This window comes from Ammospiza caudacuta, chromosome Z (assembly GCF_027887145.1).
Source record: "Ammospiza caudacuta isolate bAmmCau1 chromosome Z, bAmmCau1.pri, whole genome shotgun sequence".
In the NCBI taxonomy this organism is placed as follows: domain Eukaryota; kingdom Metazoa; phylum Chordata; class Aves; order Passeriformes; family Passerellidae; genus Ammospiza; species Ammospiza caudacuta.
Genome location: NC_080632.1, coordinates 75,040,049 through 75,048,712, shown reverse-complemented (window position 1 = coordinate 75,048,712; position 8,664 = coordinate 75,040,049). Strand labels below are relative to the sequence as shown.

The 8,664-nt window shown below is 40.4% G+C and overlaps 1 protein-coding gene across 2 annotated transcripts in view; it reads left to right on the top strand.

Annotated features, from left to right (window-relative positions):
- The first annotated feature begins 5,360 nt into the window (after positions 1–5,360).
- Positions 5,361–8,664, top strand: part of OSMR (oncostatin M receptor) — a 30,810-nt gene continuing 27,506 nt past the window's right edge. For both annotated transcript variants that reach the window (XM_058823403.1, XM_058823402.1), the window contains exons 1-3: positions 5,361–5,478; positions 5,757–5,934; positions 7,695–7,809. The gene's annotated coding sequence lies outside the window, so the exon portion shown is untranslated. The remainder of the gene's footprint in view (positions 5,479–5,756; positions 5,935–7,694; positions 7,810–8,664) is intronic.

Sequence of the window (8,664 nt, the reverse complement as noted above, 5' to 3'; positions counted from 1 at the left end):
CAATTTGATACAAGATCAGGCTTTGCCCTTTACGGTGATCTACCAGAACCACAATGGAAATGCCTATAAAAAGCTCAAGCCTTATCTGTGTATGGCACTCAGGATTCACCTACTAAACAAATACAAACAATTAGACTATTCCTGCCTCCTACATTTTGTGAGACAATTTAGATTGCATTGAAGAATCCTAGCTTGACTCCAAGCTGAGAGCCTATTGAGAAATAAAGAGTACTATGCCTATGCAACATGGTTGTACAGTTTCAACAGCTCCTCTGAAGCTGTGGAATGAACAAAATTACTTCCAGAGAAACTCCATGAATATTTATGAAAACATCTTAGCATTCTGGATGCTCTAAAATGTACATCTGAAATTGTTCAGTGCAATTCAGCTCAATAACTTTTCTCTGAACTCTTTCACTCTGTAGAGTACTTCGGCAACTTGTGACTAAATAGAAATTGTTATTAGGTAGGATGAAATCATGTATGAAGAACATTGTTTATGGAAGACAGTGGTTTGCTTTACTTTGGGTTTGGAAGTTGCCACTGTGCATTCAGAAAGCAATTAGCAGTGGCACGGAGCTAAAAACAAACAGTAGTGGAGTTCAAAACACCTGTCTGGCTGTACCCAGCCAACAATCTGTCTGATAAAACAGAAGATGGTCAGGGTTTCCAAATGATGTGAAGATATGAGGGATCACAATCATATCAGAAAACAGGATTAAGATCCAAAAGCATCTTGACAAGATAAAGAAATGGTGTGTCAAAAGGGAAAGAGCAATGTTGTAGTGTTAAGCAGAAATAGTTAAACAAGGAAAGGGTTGGCAAGACAAAAATGATCTGTGACTTACGGAACATCACAGGTAGATCTTACATAAACAATGTCTCCTTCTGAGGAAACAGCAAACATAGAGACAGATAGGAACAGAAGTGTCAACTGAGAGTAAATACGGTGTTAATAAGGCTCCTGTTAAAAGAAATGTTGTGTCCGTCAATTCTTTGAGACTGGACTCAAGAGACGTGAATAGCAGTGAACACAATCAACATTCTGTAAATCATGGAAAGAATTTAATTTGTTTAACCTAGAGAGGCCTGAGGGGGTCCTGTTATTAATCTTCAATGCTTCAAAGGCTGCTGCAGAACAGGAAATAATAACTTGGTCTCTATTAGTTTGCAGGCAGAGAGCAGTGGGTATAAAGACCTACTAAGCCTTTCCGAAAAAGAGAACTTTTTATCCCTATAGTGATATCTGAGCCAGAAGCTGTCCTTGAAGGCAGTGGAACTTCTGGGAATGGGAGACTTTAAGAAAAAACTTGAGAATCAGATGGGGTTCATCCTGCTTTGGGGCTTAAGATGACATCTTTCACAGTATTTTGAATATTAATTTGCAACCAAAAGAACTTCAGATTTTTTATCTAAATTGCTAGATTTTAATAAGAGAATCAACACCTCTACTAAACTGTGCAGAAGCTCATGCATATGATTACTAACTAACTGGAATCAGAAACTCTTGAAATTCAAATATTTCTGCTTTACTTGAAACAATGCAGTAAAGTCTTTCATTACACTGGTTAATGAGGAACATTAAACTACCATTAAATTTTTCTTGTTTCAAGTCTTTGATTCAGTGCCTGACAAAGGGAACTGTGTTTTGTACCATATGTTTGCAGTTTTTTTTGGTTTTCCTTTGAAATGGTCCTGTTAACATAGATAGCATTGTTCCAATGGCTTACTTTCTTCCTGAAGGGTGGAGAAATAAGAAAATTACCTTTTTATTACTCATAAGGGGCAGATTTACTACATCATGTAATATATGGGTACAAATTATTAATATACCAGCTTCAGTGGTAGATTTTGCAAATTATGCAAGTAAGTTATGTAGCATTACATGAACATTGTGTTACAGACGTCAACAGAGAAAAATTAGTTTTTGATGCCAAGAAGCTACAAACACTTGGGATATAAAAGAGGAAATATTTTATTTTAGGACCAGCTGACACTCAAATATGAAAAATAAAGAACTACCACCAAAGGTATCAGCAAAAGTGAGTTTATTCAGATATGTTGAAAAATGACACTTTTACAGCACCATTCAATGGCAAGGTTCACTGTGTTCTCTTGCACAAAGGACGTAACAGTGATTCAAAACTACCGATACAAAAATCTTCCTGCATTATAATAGTAGATTATGCATGGTATCTGTCAGTTACTGAGCATCTGCTGTTGGTGGGATGTCTCTCTGCTTTGATGGCCAAACTCAAGAGGTGTCCCTGCTCAAGGGGAGATCCCATGCAAACAGCAGCGTATGAGAGAGAGCTTGAAAAATGTTCATTTTGGCTGACATATTCCTGGAATAAAGTGGTTGCCTGGTAGTCAAATTACATGCAATGGGAAGTATACCTGTGAGATTCCTTGCACCCACAACTTTCTTTGTTCCTAGATAAGTGAGTCCTAGAAAAGCTACCTGCTATTCATGTGTTATTTACACGATCAGTGAGTCAAGCTCTTATGCATCAATGCTCACCTCTTTTATATTTTTATAGAATGGACTGGAACTAGAAAAGTTCTTGCCCTGGTAATGCCCTGGTCTTTACCTTCTTTGGAGCCTGTAATATCTACCTTTAGTTTGGTTAAGGAGTTGAGTACATTTGTCACACTTGGTCAGCTTGTTTAGACATTTTAGCCAGACACAGATACTCTGCAAGAAGAATACACATAATTGAAAATAAAGCAGTTATTTGGCTAACAGAGACAAGAGCTAGCTAGAGTTTAATGAGCTACTAGACACAGCATTACTATACTCACCACTAATATTAAACTACTCAAGAGGTCTTTGCTGAGCAGGCAGGCATGAGCCAAAAGGGTAAGGGTCAGTTCCCATGGCTCTCTGGAGAGGGATCCCAGCATTTCTAACTTGCAGTCTTCCTTTAACACTTAAGACACAACACAAGGGCTCACAGCTAGTCCCCAGCCGACTGTCTAGCTTGACCAGGCTTCCCCACATCACCTTTATGATTTTACACCTTTTCATGCTGGTACTTTCGCTCTGAAATCCTTGAATACCAACAATCTCATGTCCACAGCCCTACTCTCAAAATCTCTACAGATGGCAGACTGTCATAGCAGTCTGGATCAAGATCCAGCAGGTGTGTCGTGCCAGAGGTGGGCTTTGGATACATGTACACAGCCAACAAAACACCCAGGAAAGTGAGGTGAAACTCAGAGCTGTTCTTACAGACACAGACGGTGCCATGTTGGATTGGATGCCTTCTGGGTCTTTCCAAACTACATTGCTATAAGCTGGTGTATATAGAGAAGTTTGGTACCTGACTTGGGATTTTAAATTCTCTGGGTTCTGTGACACTTGACACACTGAGCGTCCAGGCTATTTTGTGGATTTACTTTCATTCTTCTCTTTGCATTTCAGTTTTCCTGCTCAAATATCAGGAACTTGACAACTTGCTTTTTGAAACACTTTCTGACCAGGCTTGAAATTCATTACAGACATTATTCAGTAACTCTTTAGGGCCTTTTTGGTGTTAATTAGTAACTTGAGCATTATTTCTAAATAGCAGTGAATTCATATGTTCATAAGGAAGCATCCACATGATCCTATAAGTTCCAGAATGAACAATGTAAGCTAATACATTGTTCATTCTGGAACTTATAGGATCATGTGGACCAGTAAAAGCATAATCAGAGACTGTTGCTGCTACCCAAATATAGAGGCAATAGAGAATTTTCCAACCCCTGCCACAGGAGGATTGAAATGATTCAGAAAATGTTAAATATATTGATAGATTTTAAAAGGTGTCTGCGCTAGAGACCTAAAAGAATAAGTATTTTCAAACAGATCAGAGTGGTCAAAGCACAAAAAATGAGTTATTATCTTTAATATAGTATGTGCAAAGATTTTCTACCCCACGTTTTATTTATTGCACATAATTAAACATCTATTTTAAATATGCAATTGATAAATTTCCATAAAGCTTTAATTATGCTGTCTAGAAATATTAGAAGAAAGAACTTAATAGCATATTGCAGAGACTTGTCAACAAACATAAGAAAAAAGAAAAGCTAAAATTTTGGCATCTAACCATAGACATCTGTGATTTGCATTTTCAGTAAAACTTAGCAATTAGACAACCTTTTATGTCAGGTCTGAATTATGAAACAACAGCAAATGTCCAGCTGTGGTGTCTCCAGACCACAGGCAGGGAAAGAAAAATGAGTGACCCTCTATGAAAAGTTCAGTTTATATGACTCACAAAACATACACATGAACTGCGTGGAAGAAATAGATGCAACTATTCAGAAGAATAGTTCTGAAGAATAAAACTATCCTTTGACTGCAAATTATTTGCCTGACTAAAAAGCAAAAGCGTCGTAAGAAAATGGAACTCCTGACTAAGGAACAGGATGTTACTTGGCAGAGGGAAGTATGAGACATCCCTGAAATACAATGAGGCAGGGAACAAATGGCTAGATAGCAGTTCAGAAGAGAAGGATCAAGGTGCTGAAGTGGACCACAAGAAAAGTGTAGGCTATCATGATGTATAAGATAGCCTATAAGGCTGAAAACTTTGCAGTTGTCATCCCCCTGATGAAAAGCAACCAAGCTTCAAGAAGAGACAGAAGACGTCTTTTATGAAGAAGTGCTACAAACTGAAAAAAACTTTCACCATGAATGTCCTGGAAGGGATGAGCAACAACCCTAAACAAAACTTTCTCATGGCTACATCAGAAGATGTAGCCAGGCAGCTTTTGGCATACTGGTACCTCTCTGAATGAGGCCAGTCACAAGGGGGCCCACAACAGAAGCATGGTCAACTCCTGGTTTCCCTTCGTGTTTTATGTGATTTTTTGGGAGTGAACAGTTTGTTTTGTGAGCCATAGCCTTAGCTGACGAGGTTTCTGTGAGGGATTTCCTCAGACAGCGGTACTGTGGCACGGCACCAGGCTGGTTACGGCCTGGTCCGAGCCCCGCTGCGGGCACTCGGCACCTCCTCACTCCGTCCTCCCCGGCGGCCAGAGCGCCCGTCCCCGCTCCCGGAGACACAGGGACCCTGGGGCCAGGGCACCAGAGGAGAAGGCGGCTTTGGGACATCACTCCTGCCCGCTGGGGACCGGGCAGATCGGAACGTGTCCATTCTCTGTCCCTCTCGGTCCTCTCGGGGTACCCCTGCCCGTCCCCCTGTCCCTCTCGGCTTCCCCGGACCCTGCGGCCCTGAGGCGCCTCTAGGAGGGGGCGGCCTGCGTTCTGTCTCTGGGAGCGCAGCCAAGGGAACGGGCCGCGCTTCCCGGAGCGGGGAAGAAAGTTCCGAGAAGCGACTCACCCGGCTCCTCGAGGTGGGAGGAGTCGCCGCCCTGCCCGGGGAGGGGCGGCCGAGCCGCTTCCCGGCAGTGACCGTGGGGGCCGGCGGGTTCGGACCTGCGGGGACCCCGCTGAGGGGGCCGTGAGGGAGCTCCCGGCGGCTGCAGGTGAGTGATGCCGGTGTCTCCCGGTCACGGCAGCTCCCCGTCCCTTCAGTGACCCCCCGTCCTTCAGATCCCCGTCCCTTCAGTGACTCCACCCTCCTTTCCGTCCGCGGGCGTCCCGGCCGCCCTCGCTGAGGGGAGCTCTGTCTGCCCCGCTGAGGAACACCCACCTCTCCACTCCGGCACTTGTTTTGAAGTGGGCTGTGGAGTTTTTGCTTTGAATTTTAGCACTTCTGATGCCCTCTCCACCCTTTGCCCGCCCCTTCTCCCGTGTTTTGCAGGCACAGGGCTGGAGCAGCATCTCGTACAGCATCTCGGACCTCCGGGGACCCGCGAGCATCGTCGCATACCCATGAATTTAAGACGCTTCATGACCGTCTAGTCTCCTCTGCTTTCAGGATGCCACTGCTTAGCTATAGCATAAAAGCTGCTGATTTCACTTGCGCAAAAATTACCTAGGTGGGTAGTGGGTAAAATACCGTGTGGGATGAGGATGCTGCCCCTGCCAGAGGTGATTCGGGTTTGGTTTCAGCATCCCCTGTAGCATCTGTTTCAAGAAAGTGTTGACTTGTTCAGAAATGTGAGCCCAGACCTTTAAATCTGGCATGATACTGAGAAAACTTATTGCTCCTTCTTTATTTTAAGCAGCTAAAATCCATTCCTTGATCTCAAGGCCCTTTAAGTAAATTAGAAAACATAAATTCTAGTGTGGTTCCTGAAGTTTTTGGAGTTTGACTATTTTTTACATAACCTTTTTGCCTCTGCTTTTATCTAAATTTTGCATGTGTGGATCAAACTCCTGCACAATATAGATCCTAGCAGAGTTACAAGTAGATAATGCTTGATAATTAACTTCTCTACAATTCTCTATAATTGCTGACATTTCTGATGGGGCAGGAGTAGTTTTACCAAGTGCATAAATTGCTTTATAGTTTTAGATCCCATTTCCCCTCTTTCTCAACTGATTTTTTGTTTGGATTCTTGTCTTTGTGGGACCATGCAATACATATTTTTCTATTTTGGCAGAGATTTTCAGAAAACCCACAGCATGCATCACAGAGCTTTCTGTTTACCTAAACACTGGAGCTAAAACTACCCCTCAGTGGTCAAATCATTACATGTGTATCAGACCTTAATTATAGAAATTACTTTCTTTCTTATGTAGCCTTTTAAATTTGTTGCTCAGCCATTAAATTACAAAGGCTTATTAGGAGCTTTCAGTGTCTAATACACAGATGTATTTTGTGTACTAAGTGTAATTGAAACCACCTTTAAAATTACTTGGGAGAAAAAAGCAAGTACAAGGACTGAAGGAAAGATTCATCCACTTTAGAATGTGGTATCTCAGATACTCATTTTCTTATTAGCATTCAGGATTGTTGACAATCAAATTTTCAATTTTCTATATAAACTGTGATTTTTGTTTCAGTTTTCATTCCATCTATTTAGCTTAATGTTTAGGATTAGTTAGCCTGCCTGTGCTCTGCTTACTTTCTAGGGGTGTCTCTTTGTAGGCTGTAGAATGAGTTTATTAGATTTTGGCCCTAAAATGTCACTTATGTTATCAATGTTGTGTTGTGGGGTAGAAACTTGGACTGTGATTCTGATCCTCAGTTACTTTATGAAGTAGAGGGAATAACAACATAGGATGAACAGTGTTATGTATTATTACTTGATTTGCCTCGCTGACCGTCTTCTTCCATGTCTGCTTTAGAAAAACTTGTTCAGTCCATGGTTCAGTTCATGAGCTGGTATCCATATCTAATATTTAGGTACTCTCCATTAAATAGATTAAGTGTTTTGCAACTGAAAACATTTTTTTTTTCTCAGCCTATGTACATTCTCAGATTCATTTAAGGATTTGGCTTGTGCCTGGCAGCTGTTTTAAATAAGCAAAGCAAAGGGGACTGAGAAAACAAAGTTGTATTAAGTATGATTTGAAATATGTGCCTTGCAAGATTGCTACAAAACAGATTAACTCTGCAGTCAGCTTTGACTAGATGTTCATAGCAGGGGCTTTTTTTCCTGACACACACAGGTTCCAGGTGCTGCAGCATGTGCACTGTATAGCTCCAACTCCTAGTCAATTGAATTTTGGTGCTTCAGTGACTTTGAAGTGGTGTTTGATGAAATGATAATCTTTGGTGGGTTTACTAGTAAATAATGAGAATTTCTTTTTAATTTCATGCATGGCATCACAAAAACCTTGGCTTGGACAGGACTTTGGGGATCGTGTAATCAATCTTTAGCTCTGAAGGAGAAATCATCTACCTGGAGATATTTATTTAAAGTATTCACAGACCACCTACTTAAGGAAATTTAATTTTCTCGAAGGTAATTTACTCCTGTGCTGCCTCCCCTTCTTGAATGACTCCTCTTTAATTGTGTTTAATCTGAACAATTCCTGTTGCTGCTGAATATTATTTCAATTGTTGTCAGCTCTCCAAAATAATTCTGTTCTATTTAAGTATCTATCAGTGCTGAATAATTTTCAGGATAGGCAGGGGAGTCCCAAATCCCTCTGTATCAGTTTTGTCACATCCCAGGTTACATTTTTCCAGCAGGACAATTATAATTAGACTATGAAGTTATGATTAAAAAAAAAAAAAAGCCCCCCTCAAAAAAAAAAAACAACAAAAAAAAAAAAAAAAAAAAAAAAAAAAAAAAAAAAAAAAAAAACTAGTGTTTTAGCCTGCAGCCTGACAAACTCAGTTAGCTTCTGTAGTCCTGGCAGATCATTTGGTGCCAAACTGACTTCAACTTGCTACTCATCATCTCGCCTTTTCTGGCTACCTGCCTTCATTCCCTTTGTTGTTCTATTTGCACTTTTGGCAAGGATGTTGTTAATCTATTACCATCATTTTGCTGTTGTTACTTTTTTTTTATTAAATTGGTAATGTATTTTGTAGAACTGTAGCCAAGACAGACTTATAAATGATGATTTTATAAAAGTACTTAATTATTGATAATACAGTATAAGTGCTTGACATTTGTTGGTGGTAATTATTATGTGTGATTAATTTGTTAGTCACAGGCAGACATTTCTGAATAAAGAGGATTTAATGAAAAATACTGCTCTTATATTAAGGACCCTATTTCTTTCTTCTCAGCTAGTGTTTCATTTATTTAAAATTACTTCATATTCTCTTTTGTTAGAGAATTCTAGAACTTTTCTCATGAAAACCGGTT